The sequence below is a fragment of the Lolium rigidum genome, chromosome 1, assembly GCF_022539505.1.
Source record: "Lolium rigidum isolate FL_2022 chromosome 1, APGP_CSIRO_Lrig_0.1, whole genome shotgun sequence".
NCBI classification, from domain to species: domain Eukaryota; kingdom Viridiplantae; phylum Streptophyta; class Magnoliopsida; order Poales; family Poaceae; genus Lolium; species Lolium rigidum.
Genome location: NC_061508.1, coordinates 161,608,895 through 161,631,443, shown reverse-complemented (window position 1 = coordinate 161,631,443; position 22,549 = coordinate 161,608,895). Strand labels below are relative to the sequence as shown.

The 22,549-nt window shown below is 42.8% G+C and overlaps 2 long non-coding RNA genes across 2 annotated transcripts; both read right to left on the bottom strand.

Moving 5' to 3' along the window:
- Window positions 1–2,752: 2,752 nt before the first annotated feature.
- On the bottom strand, window positions 2,753–5,407 carry LOC124682672. Its single transcript, XR_006996373.1, has 4 exons — window positions 5,334–5,407; window positions 5,000–5,084; window positions 3,496–3,534; window positions 2,753–2,818 (listed from the first exon to the last, which is right to left on the bottom strand). It is a non-coding gene; the product is annotated as an uncharacterized LOC124682672 (long non-coding RNA).
- A 12,732-nt stretch (window positions 5,408–18,139) lies between these two features.
- On the bottom strand, window positions 18,140–18,963 carry LOC124682671. Its single transcript, XR_006996372.1, has 3 exons — window positions 18,936–18,963; window positions 18,636–18,724; window positions 18,140–18,361 (listed from the first exon to the last, which is right to left on the bottom strand). It is a non-coding gene; the product is annotated as an uncharacterized LOC124682671 (long non-coding RNA).
- Window positions 18,964–22,549: the final 3,586 nt, after the last annotated feature.

Genomic DNA, 22,549 nt, shown 5'->3' with positions numbered 1-22,549 from the left:
CGTCATGTTGCAGAGACGACTCCTCCGCACCTGTGTCTGGCATACTTGGAGAGGTTGATACCTCCTCTCCTCTCCTCTCGATTGTGTTCCACTCTCCACAGGAATAGCGAGGATATAGTACCCAAGATAAATCTAACGATCTGCAGATAAAAACAAACTATCTTAACACCATGCTCTGAATTGTAGAGAACATTACATCTTTGGTTTGGTGAGCTCACCAAAGAAAATATAGAACATGATTTTATTTCCAGAAAACTATTGCAATTCTCTACAAATCCAACACTATTATTAGCGCAAGTACCTTTGGCATTAGTGAAATTGGTTAGGTTAACCAAACATTAAACCATCAGAAGTCTATGCAATACTAACAATTAGCTAACTGAAGTTCATATTCAATATAACAGGGCATGGATATTAGTGAGTATGTTCTTGTATGTCCTTATCTCGTAGCTTTCAGAGGAAAAAAATTCAAAACTTGACACCAACAAAGGGAATCTAGATTTTATGAAGCACTTTTTTCATAGCATAATGATTATATTCACCTAAACTAAACGTATGTTTGTGACCTCACAGATCTAAACTACTTCCTCTGTTCCATAATTATTGTTGTAGTTTTAGTTCAATCAGAGGAGTAATTTAAAATATGATTATGAACAAAGAGAAATGACGATAAAGAAGTATTACCCTATAATGTCCCAAAAGCCCGGACTAATGCCCTCCACTATGTGTCGTTTCTGCACTTTTAAAGAAGCTATAACATACACCATGAGCCATTTCATCACCTGTCAGGCCATTCACTTGCAGCCCACCTTAATTTTAGCATTGTACTCGCTGAGTCTAGTTGTAAAAAGTGTTAATGGCAGTTTCTGCAATGTGTAGTTTAGCAGTTCGATCAAGCAACACACAGGCAAGGGAGACATCTTACCGACTTAGGAGCCTAACTGAGCAACACGTTCTTTAAGAAAATAATCAAGAACAAATTTTAACCCTCACTGTGCAAAAGTTTTCCATATTGAGTCAGAAATCAAAGTTGATTTTAAATCAACGGAATAGGATTAGAAAGTAGGTACACAGGAGGATACTCCCAGAAACACCCTCTCCATGAAACTAAAAATTTACAAGAACCCAAAAGGCTTGAACATCAAATGTCCCAAAATACTTGAAATTGTTTTAAATTTAAGTTTTGCTGTTTACCCGTGCTCCGGAGTGAACGCGAACAACACACATACCCGAAGAAAACACCCAGCAAGGCACCTTTAAGTAGTGACTTTTAAAGGAGAGATGCCTACTCTAAAATCCAACTTGCTAGTGTGGGAAATATATTCTAAACATGCAAAACAAATCTGATAAAAAGTCTTCAAAGAAACAACAAATGTCCAACAAAACACTCAGCAAGAATATGTACAACCGAGCATATAAAAGTTGATAATATCGACTCATTTGCCCAAAATATCATGCTTTGGAGCATGGCAATAACCTGAGCATGTGTGTATGACCTGAAACATGAGACGAATAATGCATTAGCACTGGACGTATCCTTATACTCAGAATGCTATAACATCCAAAGATAAATGGTACCCCTTGTTTACCGGGAGCCAAAATGATGACATGCATTAACTGTATAAGAGAAAGCTAACAAGTGTATACAGAAAATCAACACTCACTCAATCAAAGAATGATAAGGTCACCTTTGGAGACAATGATAGATTACAACAGGATGCAAAGTTCAGATCTGCAAGTGTGAGTAAAAAATGTTCTCTTTCTCTCATGCTCTACAGGTTTCTCTTCCTTTCATGCTCTACAGGTGGCCTTCACTCCGCTCCAACCATCTTCCCTTGTGGTGGTGATTGCAAAGAACTTCACCGTGGCTTTCCGTTTTACATAATGCATGTATTCCAGAATCTGAGAGGAAGACAGAAGAGCAGGAACCAGCATTAAGATCGAAGCCAACAACAAACACACCATAATGTGGACACATACCAAAGCCGGCAAGCAAGTATATGAACCAAAGCAGAGAATAGAGTTTACCTTCGGAACTTTGGCAATGTATCTCCTCGAGTGCTCCCTGGTATCAGCAACCGCTTGAGTTACCTGCAAGATAGGTCAGTCAAATTGCATACGCCACCACAGAAGTGAGGACATGAGGGACTTTTTGTTGTCGCCTTTATGAGGTGTTACTCTTATATCTGAACCAACAAGTGAGGTTGCAAAACAATCAAAAACACAAGAGTCGATTAACAAGCAAATGTGTATAAAGACACAAAAGAGAGAAGGTACAAAATCGGAAGAGGGGCAGAAAAAGTAACATAGGAGTGGCCACAGAAGGAAGGGTGTGCACCACGAGGGAGAGAAATATCAGCTGCACCAACTCCCTAAGTCCCTGCACGTCTGCCGTAGCTCCAGGCCAGGCTGTCATGGATGACTCAGGTGGAGACTTACCAGGCATGCGCTCAAATGATTGGTGAGCCACTAAACTTACTTCGAGATTTCGCAGATCCGGTGCTCCAACTTCCATGAGCACACATATTGACACACGGAGCAGAAACAATACATTCGAGTGTCCGCCATAGGCAGTGACAAATTTTTATTTAAACAGTAAAGCAAAATAAGTTGCAGTATATGTAAGTTGTTTTGTACCTCTCCTCAAACAGAAAACATGGGGGAAATGCACATATTCCCGTATAACTAATAGTTACTAGAATCCCCATGCAGGAAAGAATTGCCACCGCCACCGAGGACCCCATGTACACATGATCGCTGCACGAGATGGGCCACAACCTTGGTGGCCTGAACTCTGGTTGGGGCCGTTTTTGCATATCTGAAAAACGAAGAAATGATCAACAGTAATTCAGAACATAGATTCCGTGGAGAGACACAAAACATCATCTACCTAGACACATGAGGATCACGTCATTTAACCAAGAACATTCAGCATGTGAGGCTCCAAAGAATAAATCAAATGAGCATAGTACTTCTAAAATGTCTAGAAAAGAATTAACCAAGAACATTCAGCATGTGAGGCTCCAAAGAATAAATTAGATGAGCATAGTACTTCTAAAATGTCTAGAAAATAATTAACCAAGAACATTCAGCATGTAAGGCTCCAAAGAATCAAGCAATCAGATGTCTAAAATGTCAGGAAAGGGCAACCAAAAGGTTCTTTGCATTTCATCGTGACTGGAAGACTATTGGAGAAATGTAACAGGGGATACACAAATATCCTGGCAGACATTACATAGACAGGCTTGGTGCTAATGTTACATGGAGCTGGCACGATATAAACAGTTAAATCATACTCTGAAAACCAGTACCAGTGCTGAAATTTTCCTGCAGTAATAAATCACTGTCTAAGATAGTGTCGAAAGATTACAGCTTGCGTCTCCCAAAAGACCGCACTAATTAAATTTCAGAATACCACCACAGAAAGGGACAGGAGAAATGAGGTCGAGGGCAGAGAGAACAGAAAATGAGAGAGAATGGCTAGGAGGAGCTCACCTTGGTGTCTAGCTTGGCCATGCTCGTCGTTGCTGAAGCCTAAAATGATAAGGAGAAATGATAAGCATACCACCACTGAAATCGAAGAAATCGAGTATATAAGTAGAGCATTCTTCATAGTAAACAAGAGACATCCTGCTCGTTATGACATCAATGCTATAATCTCATGGTAGAAAATTGCTCACTGTATTGTCTTTTTCAGCAAACTGAAGCCCGAAATGATACTGACAAAACAAACAAAAAATAGCTATACCTATTCAATAAGTTTGAACCAAGCTTTTAGTTTTCTTGAATATTCAACTGCTAGATCTGTCAAAGCTCATAAGCCTAAATCTCAACCCCTCCATATGCATGGTAGTAGTTTATAAATTAAGATTTGGATCAGGAGTGCAAAACTAAAGGCACCTGAGCCATGCACTATCAAATACCTAATAAGCAAAATGGATTGTCTACATCATAGGCACCTTAGCCATGCAGTACTATCTCATATAGTGGCATTTTAGGCCACATGAGCATCCTAATGTTCCAGAAAAAAGATACATTGTCTAGGGAAAAGTATTTAATGTCTAGGTAATGTTCCAGAAAACTATTTAATGCCTAGGTAAGCAATTCTAGGGAAAAGCTCAAAGGACATTCAAGGGGAAATAAAATCAGTTCTTCGTTGCTACATATTGCACCATTTTTATGGAACTGTTTTTTAGAATATTACTTTTCAGATCAGGCACCATATTGCACTGCAACACTCATAATTCTCTGTTTGAATACTGCACCCAAATTTCAGTAACGAAGAGCAATAATTTTCAACATGTGAGCATCATTAGGCAAGAAACCCAGTTAACAAATATTTATTTCAACTCTTATTTATCTCAATCACTCATGTTTATTTCAGAACCCAACTAACAAATATCTATTTATTAGGCAAGCAACCTGGTTAATTCATTGTACACTGCTATACCTGTGGGGTAGTAGTTGGATGGTTTTCCAATCTCTAGCGACATTTCAAAATGTGAAATAGGACCAAACAATGTACTATGTTACATGCTTTCTTTTCGGCATGAATAAACCCTTTAATTCATGGATAAAGCATCCAACGGAGGCAATCCAATTGGCTAAATAAATGTATGGAAGAAGGGAGTGCAAAATTGAAGGCATCTATGCAATTCGCTACCACTGCTGAACTCTCTGCTCTAACTCTGGAACCCCGCACCCATGAAGAAAACAAACCAAGATATCAACCAAAACCGCTAATGGCATAAGCGCAAATGCATAGCATCCACAAATAACTCTGATGCCAAAGCAAAAAAAAACACAATAGCTATATTGCCTGGTCTGTAACAAAGGAAGTAAGCTTGCCAAGAAATTCAAAAACATATTAATGCCAAAGAAAAATCACACTATGGCATCGAATTGTTTGACTTAAATATACAAAAACAACAGCAGCATTATAACTCCCTTGATTATAAAATGTAGCTTGTAGTTGTATCTTGTATGGAAGCATTCTCACCTCAAATGGAGCAAGGGAAAACCATCACAGTTCACGACCGAGGTAGAGCTGCCCAAGAAGGTAACTGCAATACAGCAACTGTAACCTGTACACGAGTAGGTGTTTAAGTCAGCCATCTATCAGTTAGCTTCAGTTCTTTATATTACACGAGTAGTTGTTTCTTAACATCGTGATCATGTTCAACAAGAATCGAGGAACACATATCCAGATGCAAAAAAAAATTGACAGTTTCAAGATATTGTGCGAACTCAAGGGCTACGTTATTACGATGTGGGGAATTTACATGCCTGGCTTATGTTGAAATCAAAAAATATGCAAAAAAAAAAAGACAAACCTGAGTTGAGGGAGGATGAGAACCATATACTGTGGTTATTTATTTGCAGTTCTTGCCCAACCTTCGAGGATTCCATAGCCTGACGAGAGGGCGTACATATTTGAGAAATAGCATATGGAGTTGGACAGAGTACATGAGAATAAACAGGAAAAGAGAGAAGAGGATGAGCATACCTGGGGCAGCGACGGAGTCCACGAAGGCCAATGGTGGTTGTTGTCGCTCTCGGTGAATCTCCTGGACATCCAAACTCTATCTGTGAAATAAAATAAAATTTGGGAGGAAGGAATCAGAAGGACTCAGTAAAAATAAAGAGAAGATGATGCTCCCACAGGGAGAGAAGGAGGTCAGCTGCGTCAAATGAGATGCTCTTCTCTGACCTTGTGCAAAGACTGGCTGTCGCCACCCTTCAAGGGGTGCCTCCTCTCACCCGTCACCGCCATTGTCCCGTCCGCCTCAGTCTCGCTCATCGGTCATCCTCCATGCCACCGCCCATCTCGCGGAGGCGCGCTAGCACATGCTCCCGCCCGACACTGCATCATCCAAATCATCCAATATTAGGCCTGACTATGCAACACGATAGATGAATCCACCACATAACATTAGACAAATAATGATGATGCAACAAAATCTCTAAATGAGCCACAATCCCATTATTTCAACTAAATCTAATTCTTATAGTAATCAAGGAGTCATGGACTTTAATTTATAAACTTTAATAATCCAATTCTGCAACCAACCTATATTCTGAAAATCACCCACTTTATCACATAAGCATCGAGACACAATCCAGCTAAATCTAGAAGAGATAAAATTAGTACCACATGCCACTTTGTGCTCATTAGAGCTGAATAGATTCAGCTCACAAGCTTGTAAGCTATGATATAAACTGCATGGACATAAAGGCATTTTTGCATCTAAAGAGAAAAATGGAGCATGTACGGATACAGTTTGATAAGCAATATGATAATATTCAGTTCTTCTTAGAATTAACACAGTTAGACAAAATTGTAGTACTATCATATAAGCCTCCAAAGGCGGTACATGTTGACAATAAAATATGGATGGTAATAAGTGTTCACCAAACCATTCATGTTTCCTCAATTGCTATTTTCTCTGCTGCCGAGATCAAAGTAAAGAAAACAATTGTATTTAGTCCAGGTGGAACATGCTATTATTATGAGAATAACACACAAGCAGAAGACAAATCCATGAGTATATATGCTCTACATTCTAGTACACGCCTATAAAAATGCTGATGCTTTCTCATCAGGATTTAGGACCTTGTTCCTACGTGCTCAATTAAATATTTCTGTTTTCCACGGTTGCATAATGCAGCCTCACACAAAAGTACTACCACTGCAAACTATTCACCCAGATGCCACCATACCTGCAAACTCTCAAGGTCTTTCTTCAACTCGGGTGTGTTGCTCGGCACTGGCATGTCGAACCTGCAAACCGACCGTAAGAACCCATACAAGAAACAATAGCAAGATTCTAAGTCGGTGAAGCATCTCCGGTAGGAACTCGACAGGGAGGTTGACAAAATCTGGTCAAGGCGGTGACGCACTCTGGCCCTGCTCTACCCATGAAAACACAACAGAAATTATATTATAGGCAGTAAAGTTCAGAATTACAACCAGAACGAGTACAACATGGAGATGCTTCATGGCAGCTGATGCGTGCAGTTGACACACGTCCATTGGGAACCCCAAGAGGAAGGTGTGATGCAGACAGTAGCAAGTTTTCCCTCAGAAAGAAACCAAGGTTTATCGAACCAGGAGGAGCCAAGAAGCACGTTGAAGGTTGATGGTGGCGGAATGTAATGCGGCGCAACACCGGGGATTCCGGCGCCAACGTGGAACCCGCACAACACAACCAAAGTACTTTGCCCCAACGAAACAGTGGAGGTTGTCAATCTCACCGGCTTGCTGTAACAAAGGATTAACCGTATTGTGTGGAAGATGATTGTTTGCGAAAAACAAGTAAAACAAGTATTGCGATAGATTGTATGCGATGTAAAGAATAGGACCGGGGTCCACAATTCACTAGAGGTGTCTCTCCCATAAGATAAAAGCATGTTGGGTGAACAAATTACAGTCGGGCAATTGACAAATAGAGAGGGCATAACAATGCACATACATGATATGATAAATATAGTGAGATTTAATTGGGCATTACGACAAAGTACATAGACCGCTATCCAGCATGCATCTATGCCTAAAAAGTCCACCTTCAGGTTATCATCCGAACCCCTTCCAGTATTAAGTTGCAAAACAACAGACAATTGCATTAAGTATGGTGCGTAATGTAATCAATACCTACATCCTTAGACATAGCATCAATGTTTTATCCCTAGTGGCAATAGCACATCCACAACCTTAGAACTTTCTGCATCATCGTCCCGCATTTAATGGAGGCATGAACCCACTATCGAGCATAAATACTCCCTCTTGGAGTTAAGAGCAAAAACTTGGCCGAGCCTCTACTAATAACGGAGAGCATGCAAGATCATAAACAACACATAGGTAATAACTTGATAATTAACATAACATAGTATTCTCTATCCATCGGATCCCGACAAACACAACATATAGTATTACGGATAGATGATCTTGATCATGTTAGGCAGCTCACAAGATCCAACAATGAAGCACAATGAGGAGAAGACAACCATCTAGCTACTGCTATGGACCCATAGTCCAGGGGTGAACTACTCACTCATCACTCCGGAGGCGACCATGGCGGTGAAGAGTCCTCCGGGAGATGATTCCCCTCTCCGGCAGGGTGCCGGAGGTGATCTCCAGAATCCCCCGAGATGGGATTGGCGGCGGCGGCGTCTCAGTAAGGTTTTCCGTATCGTGGCTCTCGGTACAGAAGGTTTCGCGACGAAGACTTTAAGTAGGCGGAAGGGCAACGCGGGGGGCCACGAGGGCCCCACACGCCGGGCCGGCGCGGCCGGGGCTTGGGCCGCGCCGCCCTAGTGTGGCGGCGCCTCGTGGCCCCACTTCCTTTCCCCTCGGTCTTCTGGAAGCTTCGTGCAAAAATAGGACCCTGGGCGTTGATTTCGTCCAATTCCGAGAATATTTCATTTGTAGGATTTCTGAAACCAAAAACAGCAGAAAACAGCAACTCGCTCTTCGGCATCTTGTTAATAGGTTAGTGCCGGAAAATGCATAAATACGACATATAATGTGTATAAAACATGTAGATATCATCAATAATGTAGCATGGAACATAAGAAATTATCGATACGTCGGAGACGTATCAGCATCCCCAAGCTTAGTAATGCTCGTCCCGAGCAGGTAAACGATAACAAAGATAATTTCTGGAGTGACATGCCATCATAACCTTGATCATACTATTGTAAGAATATGTAATGAATGCAGCGATCAAAACAATGGTAATGACATGAGTAAACAAATGAATCATAAAGCAAAGACTTTTCATGAATAGTACTTCAAAACAAGCATCAATAAGTCTTGCATAAGAGTTAACTCATAAAGCAATAAATCAAAGTAAAGGTATTGAAGCAACACAAAGGAAGATTAAGTTTCAGCGGTTGCTTTCAACTTGTAACATGTATATCTCATGGATAATTGTCAACATAGAGTAATATAACAAGTGCAATATGCAAGTATGTAGGAATCAATGCATAGTTCACACAAGTGTTTGCTTCTTAAGGTGGAGAGAGATAGGTGAACTGACTCAACATAAAAGTAAAAGAAAGGTCCTTCAAAGAGGAAAGCATCGATTGCTATATTTGTGCTAGAGCTTTTATTTTGAAAACATGAAACAATTTTGTCAACGGTAGTAATAAATCATATGAGTTATGTAAATTATATCTTACAAGTTGCAAGCCTCATGCATAGTATACTAATAGTGCCCGCACCTTGTCCTAATTAGCTTGGACTACCGGATAATCGCAATAGACATGTTTTAACCAAGTGTCACAAAGGGGTACCTCCATGCCGCCTGTACAAAGGTCTAAGGAGAAAGCTCGCATTTTGGATTTCTCGCTTTTGATTATTCTCAACTTAGACATCCATACCGGGACAACATGGACAACAGATAATGGACTCCTCTTTAATGCATAAGCATGTGGCAACAATTAGTGTTCTCATATGAGATTGAGGATATATGTCCAAAACTGAAACTTCCACCATAATTCATGGCTTTAGTTAGCGGCCCAATGTTCTTCTCTAACAATATGCATGCTCCAACCATTAAGGTGGTAGATCTCTCTTACTTCAGACAAGACGGACATGCATAGCAACTCACATGATATTCAACAAAGAGTTGATGGCGTCCCCAGGAACATGGTTATCGCACAACAAGCAACTTAATAAGAGATAACGTGCATAAGTACATATTCAATACCACAATAGTTTTTAGGCTATTTTGTCCCATGAGCTATCTTTACTATTAAATGGGAGTTGGTCGTTTGACACTCAACGCACTTTGGTGGTCGTCATTGAAGCCATCCTGTCCATCCAATGTAATCTCAACAACTAACACCATCGGATTTTGTTTTTGCCTTGACCAGCCCAGCCCCCGCTCGACAAAAAAAAGTTGCATACAATCCCTGCCTTCCGGGTTAACAACGATCTGAATTAAATTGAGACATAATTCCCGGACGTTTTCCATACGTGCATCAAATGCTTGCCTTTCTCGCTAAACCTTTCCTGAAAAGTCGCTAGCAATTCATTGAGTCGCAGCTGCTCCTTCCATTTTCGAGTAGCAAATTACGGTGCCTCGCTCGCCGGGTAGATGAAAGGGATTTCTCACGCCGGCGTCATTATTCAGTCTTCTTCCCGAACTCAACCGCTTCTCTTGGCGTTTCCCATCTCCCCCGTGACCAATCTGAACCAAGGACGATGGTGCGGGAGGCGGCCCTCGTGGTGTTAGCGGCGTTCCTGGCGTGGCCGGCGGTCTCCATGTCGTCGACCGGCCAAGGCATGCACATGGTAGAGCAGGGACTGATGGGGAGTAGTGTTGCGGGCATCGTCGACACCGTGCAGGGCGAGCGTGGCCGCGTTCTTGAGACAGTGGGCGCGTGCGACGTCCAGCATGGCATGGGCGGCGAACATCCCGTGCTGGGCGAGCACATAGGCGTTCTCGCGCTTCTGGACGAGCGTGGCGTCCAACATGGCATGGGCGCCGGACTTCCCGTGCTGGACAAGGGCGGCGGCCTTTCCGTGGTGCTGGACGAGGATGATGATCTACATGTTGCTGCGGGCGGCGGCCTTCACGTCCAGGACGAGCGCGGCGACGTGCCAATGGCGCTAGAAGAGCATGATGGTCGGCATGTTGCTGCGGGCGGCGACCTTAGCGTGCAGGGCGAGCGTGGCGGCACCAACATACAGGAGATGACGTAGATGTATGAAACTGTTACAGAATAAACATGTATAAAACGAGGAACATTCAGGTTGCGTACTCTCTCTGCTAGACTAATTTTACATAGCCATGCATTCTACAATTAGTTTGCAGGAGGAGCTGCTGCACTACAACATTGGTATGGATGCACAGTTCTTCGATAATACGATCTTGTTCATGCGATTTTTGTACGGTAGGAGGAAAACTGACTTGATACATAACACTGACTCGATTCCGTTGCCGTTCATGCGCCAGCGACATCAGGACACAGTTGCGATGCTCGGGAACGCATGGAAGGGCAGAAGAGAGGTCTCTTCTGCCCATCCCCCAACATGCCGCCTTCCTCTTGAGGGGATCGGAGGATGCAGACTGCCCCACCTCAACCCTGATGTCGCCCTCTCCCCGGGTGGATGGCCTAGAGGCGTACAATGTCACCACCCACTCTCCTTCTCTGTTCTCACCAAACACTCTGCCACGCACATGAAACGGCTTGCACGCAGCTCGACGCCACACAAGACTCAGGAGATCGTCTGTGTTGACTCTTCACGCTCGGCAAATGTTGTCCCCAAGGTTGATCCACAAAATAATCCATCACTTTTTATAGGTTTATGCTATCAAATTCAAATCGAAAATATGTTGCTAGATGTACAACCTTTTTTATCGTATGGACTCTGTAGTTTGAATTTGCAAGAACTTTAATACAACTGCTTTCAACAAATATTGGGTTGTGCATAATTTTTTTTGTAGCTTTACTCCACCTTAGAGCACGGTCGTTATAGATAGCATATCCTCGAATCGTTGGAACAAAGTGATCCATGGACGGTTCCTTATAAAATATCTTGCCTTCCAAGATTTATGTGCAACTCACGTGGACGACAGGATCGACCAAGATGGTGACGGCCGTACCCAGCGGGAGGGGAATGGGCGGGAGGAGCTTGTCGCAACGCAAGAATGGCAGCGTGGATGTACCGAGGAGGAGCTGGTGGGCGCCTGCCGTAGGTGCTGGTGGTGGTCTTCGTTACCCCGCCCTCATGGAGAGAACTAGAATCGGCTCCATGAAATCCTCTCTAGAGGATTCCGAAATTGGGAGAGATAGGGATAGATGGAGGACTCTCGGAAGGGTCACATGAAGAGAAACCGAGAGGAGAAGGCAACATATGACAATACGACATAGGAGAAATCTATCAGCATGCTCTCAACAACTCTCTCTAGCTGATGGTGTTGGTATGTTGAATGGACGGATGGATAGACGAGGGCTCCCGGTTGCTGGCCGCTAGAAGCACCTTCTCTTTGAGATCATGGTTCCTACTGCCACTCTAAAATTATATGCCTGAATGGACGCGATAGTGGGCGCTGCCACGCTCGGGGCACGCGGACACTACCTTCGGGCCAAGCTCCAAGGCCGCCTAGCTCCAGCGGAGAGAGGGTGGCAAGCTTGCACCAGACCGACCATGCATCAATGGGCGTTAAGGAGTTGGAGGTAGGGCAAGGGTGCACACATGATTCTCATGGGGGCAAGGGTGCACACATGATTCTCATGGGGGCAAGGGTGCACATATGATTCTCATGGGGGCAAGGGTTCAACTCAGTGGTGGGAATGCACGGTTGCAAACTGGGGATTGTCGTTAAAATTGAGAAACCGTAGCAACGCACGGGCATTCAACTAGTATATTGTAAAGGCGAATGATGGATTTTTAAAGGTAGCACTCAAGCAATTTACTTTGGAATGGTGGAGAAATACCATGTAGTAGGTAGGTATGGTGGACACAAATGGCATAGTGGTTGGCTCAAGGATTTTGGATGCATGAGAAGTATTCCCTCTCGATACAAGGTTTAGGCTAGCAAGGTTATTTGAAACAAACACAAGGATGAACGGTGCAGCAAAACTCACATAAAAGACATATTGTAAACATTATAAGACTCTACACCGTCTTCCTTGTTGTTCAAAACTCAATACTAGAAATTATCTAGACTTTAGAGAGACCAAATATGCAAACCAAATTTTAGCAAGCTCTTCGTATTCCTTCATTAATTGGTGCAAAGTATATGATGCAAGAGCTTAAACATGAGCACAAAAATTGCCAAGTATCAAATTATTCAAGACATTTTAGAATTACTACATGTAGCATTTCCCGATTCCAACCATATAACAATTTAACGAAGAAGATTCAACCTTCGCCTTGAATACTATGAGTAAAGCCTAAGGACATATTTGTCCATATGCAACAGCGGAGCGTGTCTCTCTCCCACACAATGAATGCTAGGATCCATTTTATTCAAACAAAAACAAAAACAAACCGACGCTCCAAGCAAAGCACATAAGATGTGATGGAATAAAAATATAGTTTCAGGGGAGGAACCTAATAATGTTGTCGATGAAGAAGGGGATGCCTTGGGCATCCCCAAGCTTAGACGCTTGAGTCTTCTTAGAATATGCAGGGGTGAACCACCGGGGCATCCCCAAGCTTAGAGCTTTCACTCTCCTTGATCATATTGCATCATTCTCCTCTCTTGATCCTTGAAAACTTCCTCCACACCAAACTTGAAACAACTCATTAGAGGGTTAGTGGACAATAAAATTAACATGTTAAGAGGTGACACAATCATTCTTAACACTTCTGGATATTTCATAAAGCTACTGGACATTAATGGAGCAAAGAAATTCATCCAACATAGCAAAAGAGGCAATGCGAAATAAAAGGCAGAATCTGTCAAAACAGAACAGTCCGTAAAGATGGATTTTATTAAGGAACCAGACTTGCTCAAATGAAAATGCCCAAATTAAATGAAAGTTGCGTACATATCTGAGGATCACACACGTAAATTGGCTTAATTTTCTGAGCTACCTACAGGGAGGCAGGTCGAAATTCATGACAGCGGAGAAATCTATAACTGCGCAGTAATCCAAATCTAGTATTCACTTTACTATCAAAGAATTTACTTGGCACAACAAAGCACAAAACTAAGATAAGGAGAGGTTGCTACAGTAGTAAACAACTTCCAAGACTCAAATATAAAACAAAGTACTGTAGTAAAAACATGGGTTGTCTCCCATAAGGGCTTTTCTTTAACGCCTTTCAGCTAGGCGCAGAAAGTGTAAATCAAGTATTATCAAGAGATGAAGCATCAACATCATAATTTGCTCTAATAATAGAATCATAAGTTAACTTCATTCTTTTTCTAGGGAAGTGTTCCATACCTTTCTTGAGAGGAAATTGATATTTAATATTACCTTCCTTCATATCAATAGTAGCACCAACGGTTCGAAGAAAAGGTCTTCCCAATATAATGGGGCAAGATGCATTGCATTCAATATCCAAGACAACAAAATCAACGGGGACAAGGTTATTGTTAACCATAATATGAATATTACCAACTCTCCCCAAAGGTTTCTTTTTAGCATTATCAGCGAGATTAACATCCAAATAACAATTTTTCAATGGTGGCAAGTCAATCATATCATAGACTTTCTTAGGCATAACAGAAATACTTGCACCAAGATCACATAAAGCATTACAATAAAAATCATTGACCCTCATTTTAATGATGGGCTCCCAACCATCTTCTAACTTCCTAGGAATAGAGGTTTCAAGTTTTAGTTTCTCTTCTCTAGCTTTTATGAGAGCATTTGTAATATGTTTTGTAAAGGCCAAATTTATAGCACTAGCATTAGGACTCTTAGCAAGTTTTTGTAATAACTTTATAACTTCAGAGATGTGACAATCATAAAAATCTAAATCATTATGAGCTACAGCAATGGTATCATTGTCCCCAAGGTTGGAAAAAATTTCAGCAGTTTTATCACAAGCGATTTCAGCAGTTTTAGCAATTTCAGGCAGTTTTGTACGCTTTGCACTAGGAGCGTAAACATTGCCAACACCAATTATTTTACCATTGATAGTAGGAGGTGCAGCAACATGTGAGGAATCAACATTACTTGTGGTGGTAATAGTCCAAACTTTAGCTACATTATTCTCTTTAGCTAGTTTTTCATTTTCTTCTCTATCCCACCTAGCACGCAATTCATCCATTAATCTTATATTCTCATTAATTCTAACTTGGATGGCATTTGCTGTAGTAAATTTTTTATTTTCAATATCCCTATTAGGCATAACTTTCGATTTCAAAAGATCAACATCAGAGCCATCTCTATCAACTCTAGAAGCAAGGATATCAATTTTATCAAGCTTTTCCTCAACATATTTGTTAAAAGCAGTTTGTGTACTAATAAATTCTTTAAGCATGGCTTCAAGACCAGGGAGTACACTCCTATTATTGTTGTAAGAATTCCCATAAGAATTACCATAACCATTACCATTAGCAGAAGGATATGGCCTATAGTTATTACCAGAATTGTTCCTATAAGCATTGTTGTTGAAATTATTGTTTTTAATGAAATTCACATCAACATTTTCTTCTTGAGCAACCAATGAAGCTAAAGGAATATTATTTGGATCAACATTAGATCTACCATTCACAAGCATAGACATAATCACATCAATCTTATCACTCAAGGAGGAGGTTTCTTCAACAAAATTTACCTTCTTACCTTGTGGAGCTCTTTCCGTGTGCCATTCAGAGTAATTTATCATCATATCATCAAGAAGCTTTGTAGCCGCCCCCAAAGTGATGGACATAAAGGTACCTCCAGCAGCTGAATCCAATAAATTCTGCGAAGAAAAATTTAGTCCTGCATAGAAGGTTTGGATGATCATCCAAGTAGTCAGTCCATGGGTTGGGCAATTCTTTACCAAAGATTTCATTCTCTCCCATGCTTGAGCAACATGTTCATTATCCAATTGTTTAAAATTAATTATGCTACTCCTCAAAGATATAATTTTAGCAGGGGGTAATATCTACCAATAAAAGCATCCTTGCATTTAGTCCATGAATCAATACTATTCTTAGGCAGAGATAGCAACCAGTCTTTAGCTCTTCCTCTTAATGAGAAAGGAAACAATTTTAATTTTATAATATCACCATCTACATCCTTATACTTTTGCATTTCACATAGTTCAACAAAATTATTAAGATGGGCAGCAAGCATCATCGGAACTAACACTAGAAAATTGCTCTCGCATAACAAGATTCGAGAAAGCAGGTTTAATTTCAAAGAATTCCGCTGTAGTAGCAGGTGGAGCAATAGGTGTGCATAGGAAATCATTATTATTTGTGGTTTTGAAGTCACACAACTTAGTATTTTCAGGAGTGGCCATTTTAGCAGTAGTAAATAAAGCAAACTAGACAAAATAAATGCAAGTAACTAATTTTTTTTGTGTTTTTGATATAGAGTGCAAGACAGTAAATAAAGTAAAGCTAGCAACTAATTTTTTTGTGTTTTGATATAAGTGCAGCAAACAAAGTAGTAAATAAAATAAAGCAAGACAAAAACAAAGTAAAGAGATTGGGAAGTGGAGACTCCCCTTGCAGCGTGTCTTGATCTCCCAGGCAACGGCGCCAGAAAAAGAGCTTGATACGTGCAGTTGACACACGTCCGTTGGGAACCCCAAGAGGAAGGTGTGATGCAGACAGTAGCAAGTTTTCCCTCAGAAAGAAACCAAGGTTTATCGAACCAGGAGGAGCCAAGAAGCACGTTGAAGGTTGATGGTGGCGGAATGTAATGCGGCGCAACACCGGGGATTCCGGCGCCAACGTGGAACCTTCACAACACAACCAAAGTACTTTGCCCCAACGAAACAGATGAGGTTGTCAATCTCACCGGCTTGCTGTAACAAAGGATTAACCGTATTGTGTGGAAGATGATTGTTTGCAGAAAACAGTAAAACAAGTATTGCAGTAGATTGTATGCGATGTAAAGTATAGGACCGGGGTCCACAGTTCACTAGAGGTGTCTCTCCCATAAGATAAAAGCATGTTGGGTGAACAAATTACAGTCGGGCAATTGACAAATAGAGAGGGCATAACAATGCACATACATGATATGATAAATATAGTGAGATTTAATTGGGCATTACGACAAAGTACATAGACCGCTATCCAGACATGCATCTATGCCTAAAAAGTCCACCTTCGAGGTTATCATCCGAACCCCTTCTAGTATTAAGTTGCAAAACAACAGACAATTGCATTAAGTATGGTGCGTAATGTAATCAATAACTACATCCTTAGACATAGCATCAATGTTTTATCCCTAGTGGCAACAAGCACATCCACAACCTTAGAACTTTCTCGTCACTGTCCCAGATTTAATGGAGGCATGAACCCACTATCGAGCATAAATACTCCCTCTTGGAGTTAAGAGCAAAAACTTGGCCAGAGCCTCTACTAGTAACGGAGAGCATGCAAGATCATAAACAACACATAGGTAATAACTTGATAATTAACATAACATAGTATTCTCTATCCATCGGATCCCGACAAACACAACATATAGTATTACAGATAGATGATCTTGATCATGTTAGGCAGCTCACAAGATCCAACAATGAAGCACAATGAGGAGAAGACAACCATCTAGCTACTGCTATGGACCCATAGTCCAGGGGTGAACTACTCACTCATCACTCCGGAGGCGACCATGGCGGTGAAGAGTCCTCCGGGAGATGATTCCCCTCTCCGGCAGGGTGCCGAAGGTGATCTCCAGAATCCCCCGAGATGGGATTGGCGGCGGCGGCGTCTCAGTAAGGTTTTCCGTATCGTGGCTCTCGGTACAGAGGGTTTCGCGAAGAAGACTTTAAGTAGGCGGAAGGGCAACGCGGGGGGCCACACGAGGGCCCCACACGCCAGGCCGGCGCGGCCAGGGCTTGGGCCGCGCCGCCCTAGTGTGGCGGCGCCTCGTGGCCCCACTTCCTTTCCCCCTCGGTCTTCTGGAAGCTTCGTGCAAAAATAGGACCCTGGGCGTTGATTTCGTCCAATTCCGAGAATATTTCCTTTGTAGGATTTCTGAAACCAAAAACAGCAGAAAACAACAACTGGCTCTTCGGCATCTTGTTAATAGGTTAGTGCCGGAAAATGCATAAATACGACATATAATGTGTATAAAACATGTAGATATCATCAATAATGTAGCATGAAACATAAGAAATTATCGATACGTCGGAGACGTATCAGCAGCCCTCATGTAAGCATATGGTCAACAGAAACATGGTGGTATTATTGACCAGAGAAGCTCTTAATGAAGCAAAACACCATACCCGTATAACATGTATAAGCATCATTTAACTTTACGAGTCACAAAATGAAGCCCATTGGTATTTTTCTTAGGTTAGAGCCATGATGACTATCGATCATACCAGATTCAAATCAGGCCAAACACTGTACCAGGCTAATATGTTTCTCATTACGTATTATACATACTATTAAGCACTATCAAGCAAGGCAGTGCCAAAATAATTAAGATGTGTGCTTTTATAAATGCTTTGAAAACCTTGAAACTAACCAAGGATCAAACAACATTTTTATTTAGGTCACAAATATGCCATGACCTCGTCATCTCCACGGCTGACGAGTCGAGTAAACTGGCATACCTCAAGCTGCTGCTCCTGGCCGCAAGGCTGATGGGGATAGAAAGCGCCACAGAAGAGACCGTCGTCGCCATGCTCCGGGTTGGGGTAGAACAGGACACGAATGCTGACACCAGGCCCCTTGTCCCGTGTTGTCCCCTTCTGCTAATTCCCAAGCAAAATAATTCCAGTCTGACAAGCAGATGGAAGTGAATAAAAGTTAGTTTGTGCATATCACTCAGATTCCAGATTTTTACTCAAAAAGGTTAGGTGCTACAACATGCTATTGACCAAATACAAGATAAAAATGAAAAATAAATTGAGAAACAAATTTGGCATAACCTACCTCTGAGCAAAATAGGGAGCAAACAATTCAGCAATTGCATGAGCTAGTGCTAGCTGCCCAAAATTTAGGATGCCTTGAGAATATAATTAGGCTAGTGGAACCTCTTAATTAAGCTCTTACCATGATTGCAGCTTTGGCTGCACACCTATGAAACGCCAGCACGCAAAACCAAAACACAACTCAAGCAAACCAACAGAGAAACGACAAACCTGCACCAATAGATCAATAAGTGTTAGAACAGATCCTTTTGCTAAATCTTTTAGTAGTGCATCTACATTCTTGCAGTACATCAACAACCTCCAGATCCATACATCACACTAACAACCTCTAATGCCCTCAACTGCAAAAACAATTATTCAGAGAAAGGGATGGATGGGATGGACGGGATCACAAAATGGAGTCCAGATTTCTAGTGCTCACCAGTGTGTAGCTCCAGATCGACGGCCACTCGCGGATGGGAGGAGGGCGGAGAAGGCGGTTAGCTGCTCATGGTCGGGAAGGAGCACCCGTCGCACTCGGGGCTGCGCACAACGCCATGGCCAGGCTCCGCACTCGTCGCACTCCAGGACGCTCCGCACAGGCCAGGCTCGTGGTTGAAGGGGAGGTCATCTCAGCGCTCGTACTTAGGGAGGAGCAGCTCACCACGGAGAGGAGAATGCGGACGGGCCGGAGCGGGACCCCACCGACGCGCCCGGCGGCCTCCCCACGCGGCCAACCGCCTCCAGCGCGCCTCAAGCGCGCCCGGCCAGAAGGGCGACACGGCGCGAGCTCGACCTCTGAGCCGGCGGGTCGCCGCCTCAATCCCCTCTGCACCCGCAACGCCGGCCTCCTCCGGGACGCCGCTCTCGCCCGCCGCTCACACTCCGCGCCGCCGAGCTAAAAAACGGGACGATCCTCCACCTCCTCTGGACGGATTCGAGCCCGCCTCCTCGGGAGGGTGAGACGGCGCGAGCTCGACCTCTGAGCCAGTCTCCTCGCCTCGCCGCCCGCGCCGCTAGACTCCTCCGGGAAGCCGCCCGCGCCCGCCGCTCACCGTCCACGACCAGCACAGCGGGAGAGAAAGCCAGAGGAGGCGGCGGATTCGGGAGGAGGAGAGGAGCGGGGATTCGGGGAGAAGAGTGGGCAAGGGATTGGAGAGGAGAGAGAGGCTCTCAGATGGCTAGGGTTTCACCGTTTTTGGGTTTCTCGCGGACGCGAGCAGGAACGCTCGTAGTCCCAGACGAGTGGCCCCAAGCACGCACGGGCCCAGGCGTCACAAACTCAGAATGAGCAGGGAAGGGTGAGAAAGAAATTACTGAATCTAACGGCTGAGGTAGAAAGTGGGGTGTAAAAATCACTGTAGCAGTAGAAACGAGCGACCAAGATTGTTTTGCCCCTCTCAGACCCCTTGGATGGCTGAGTAGTCTTGCAACATTTATAGGAGAAACTCCAGTCTGTCTTCTATCTAAACAGAAGGTGGTCCCAAATGCGCTTACTTTGCAAACAGACTAACTCCAACCATTTTATCACGACTAAAAATGAGGCATGTCATATAATTATCAGAACAGAGATATTGCAGGAAGCTTACTAAATGCGCAAAAGGTGCATGATATAATCAGGAGTTGTAGCAAACTGTAAGCAATGGTTTCTAGTGGTTTTTCTTTATTTGATGGTTCGCCAAAAAAGACAACGGGAACACTGAATTATATTTAGGGATTATTTCTTCAAAGCTGGTTTAACAAAAGTACCAACCTTGGCATACAAAAGTTTGGCATTGACACATAATGCTTGGTTGCTATCGGGAGATCCAGGGAGTTGTGGTCATTTTCAGCATCACCAACAATGGGGAATGACATTATGTCTGCTGGATCTGGAACAATCTGTGACAGCATTAGAAATTCAGTAGGCAGAAATTTCAGCAACTGGTCATGAGCTAGAACAGAAACAAAGCCAATAAGAGCAACTCTAGCAGATCCCCCATATCAACCTGGATACGTGGCGGCGGGCCGATATGGGGGTTGCGGCCGTTTTTTGGGCCAGACCAGATCCCGCATCGGTGGCCTGGCCCGGAAAATGTATCCATACCGCGGCCCAAATCGCCAAAACACCCGCATATATAGTGGTCGGCGAGGCGGATGGGGGCCAAACCAGCAAAGTGTGGCATGTGGTAACACCTCTTAGGTAAATTTTGCAGGTGAAAGAGAACCTTAATGAAGTGATCGTAAAATTCTTACCAAATAATATGTATGGTGATGCCAAGATTAACTTGACAAAGCTAACAAGAACACAAGTGGAAAATACTGGTGGCCCAATGCATCACGGTAAATTGAGGATCAGCATAAACTAATAAAATGTGTGATCATGTTCATGAACCACTTGTAAATCAGCTATGGTAAGATGTAAAAAAGACATTCCAAAAGTAAATGCATGGTCATGGATCGGATATTTGTCTGGCGTTCAATGCCAAATAGTTGCAGTTAAAACTGGGACTCTACTCACATGAACAATCAGTATAAATTAAAATCATTAAATTTAGAGCCGTGCTATGCGTACAACCATTCTCGTACGGTTTTTGTTCGACGATGGACATGCGTCGCTGGATTGAACCACTGTCTCGTCATGTATGGCAGATTACTATTGTATGAAAATCAGACAGGTTTCATCGTACCTAAAGAGATCCCATTAAATTTAATGCCAGATTTGCTCATGTAACGATGGAACTAATGGAAAATGACGGACGTATCTCTTATTGACCTTTCATCAAGCTGCTGGTCTGCAACAACTAATATTAGAAGCAAAAAAGACAGGTTGGCTTGCTTGGACTTGGGATTTCTCATGCACAAACGAGCTAGAGGCACACATAGTAGTCAGCCTGTCGCGTACCGTACACGACGGCGAGCCCAACAACGTCCGTTGCCGAGAAAACTCCCACCGCCACGCCCATAATGATCATCAGTAATCTACCTTGTCTTCATCCTGTAGGAAGCTGAACATGAGCACTTGATTGAGAGAGAAATATAATTGGTCTGAAAACAATAAAAAATACGTGCCAAGAAAGGGAAAGAGACAGAATACTGAGATTGCAAGCTTTGGTACTTGTCGATCGTAATGCTCTTGATCAGTCTGTAAACAAGCACCTGACACAAACGTCCATGGGGATCCACTGTCGACCATGCCAGCCAGTGGCAAGGACCTGTGGCGGCTGCCGCATTACCGCTCCCGGCGGATGACGACGTCGCCATGTTTGAGGGCCCTCTGCGTTCTGCTTCGGGCGGCAGCCTACGACAGGCAAGGGCGTGAGGCCCCGGGTCGTATGGTGGTGGTGAAGATCACCATCGCGCGTTTGTTTGTTGGTCTATCGATATTGCAACTAAAGAATCTATCAAATCCCGCCTGTCAGCCCGGAGCATTGAAAGAGAATCACGAAATAATCGGAAGAAAAATCTGTTGTAGTTGTGCTCTCCTATAGAATTGTACGAGATTAACGAGGAAAATAAAGATAGACATATTTAGCTACGTTAATTCCTTTCCTTGTGATAGCCTTCCAAGTTTAGCAAAATTGATTGAAAGATGTGATTGCTTTCCTTAAGTGTTTCATGTGCGGAATGATTCACGAGCCCGCGCTGGGCAGGAAAGATGGAAAGTTCAGATTTATGATGATGATTGATTAATTAACGGGACCTGTACATGCGGAGAAGGGCGTACTAATAATCTTCATCCAACGGTGCAGTGGTGATTTGACGGCCAAGATGCTCTGAATGACGACCATCAAAGTGCGTTGAGTGTCAAACGACTAACTCCCATTTAATAGTAAAGATAAAGCAAGCTGTGGGCATTTATTGATGTGGATGCTGGGGCTATGCTCCTTTATCTAAAAAGATAAGAGAAAGTAATGGTCGGCTAGATACGAGTATGAAAACTAGAGAGATATATTTAATTTAAATTGGGACATATAGATTTCTGTAGAGTTACTGAATTTTCATTTCTAAGTCCATGTGTAGATTTAATTTTTACTTTTATATAAATATATTTCTAACCACCTTTATATTGAATTT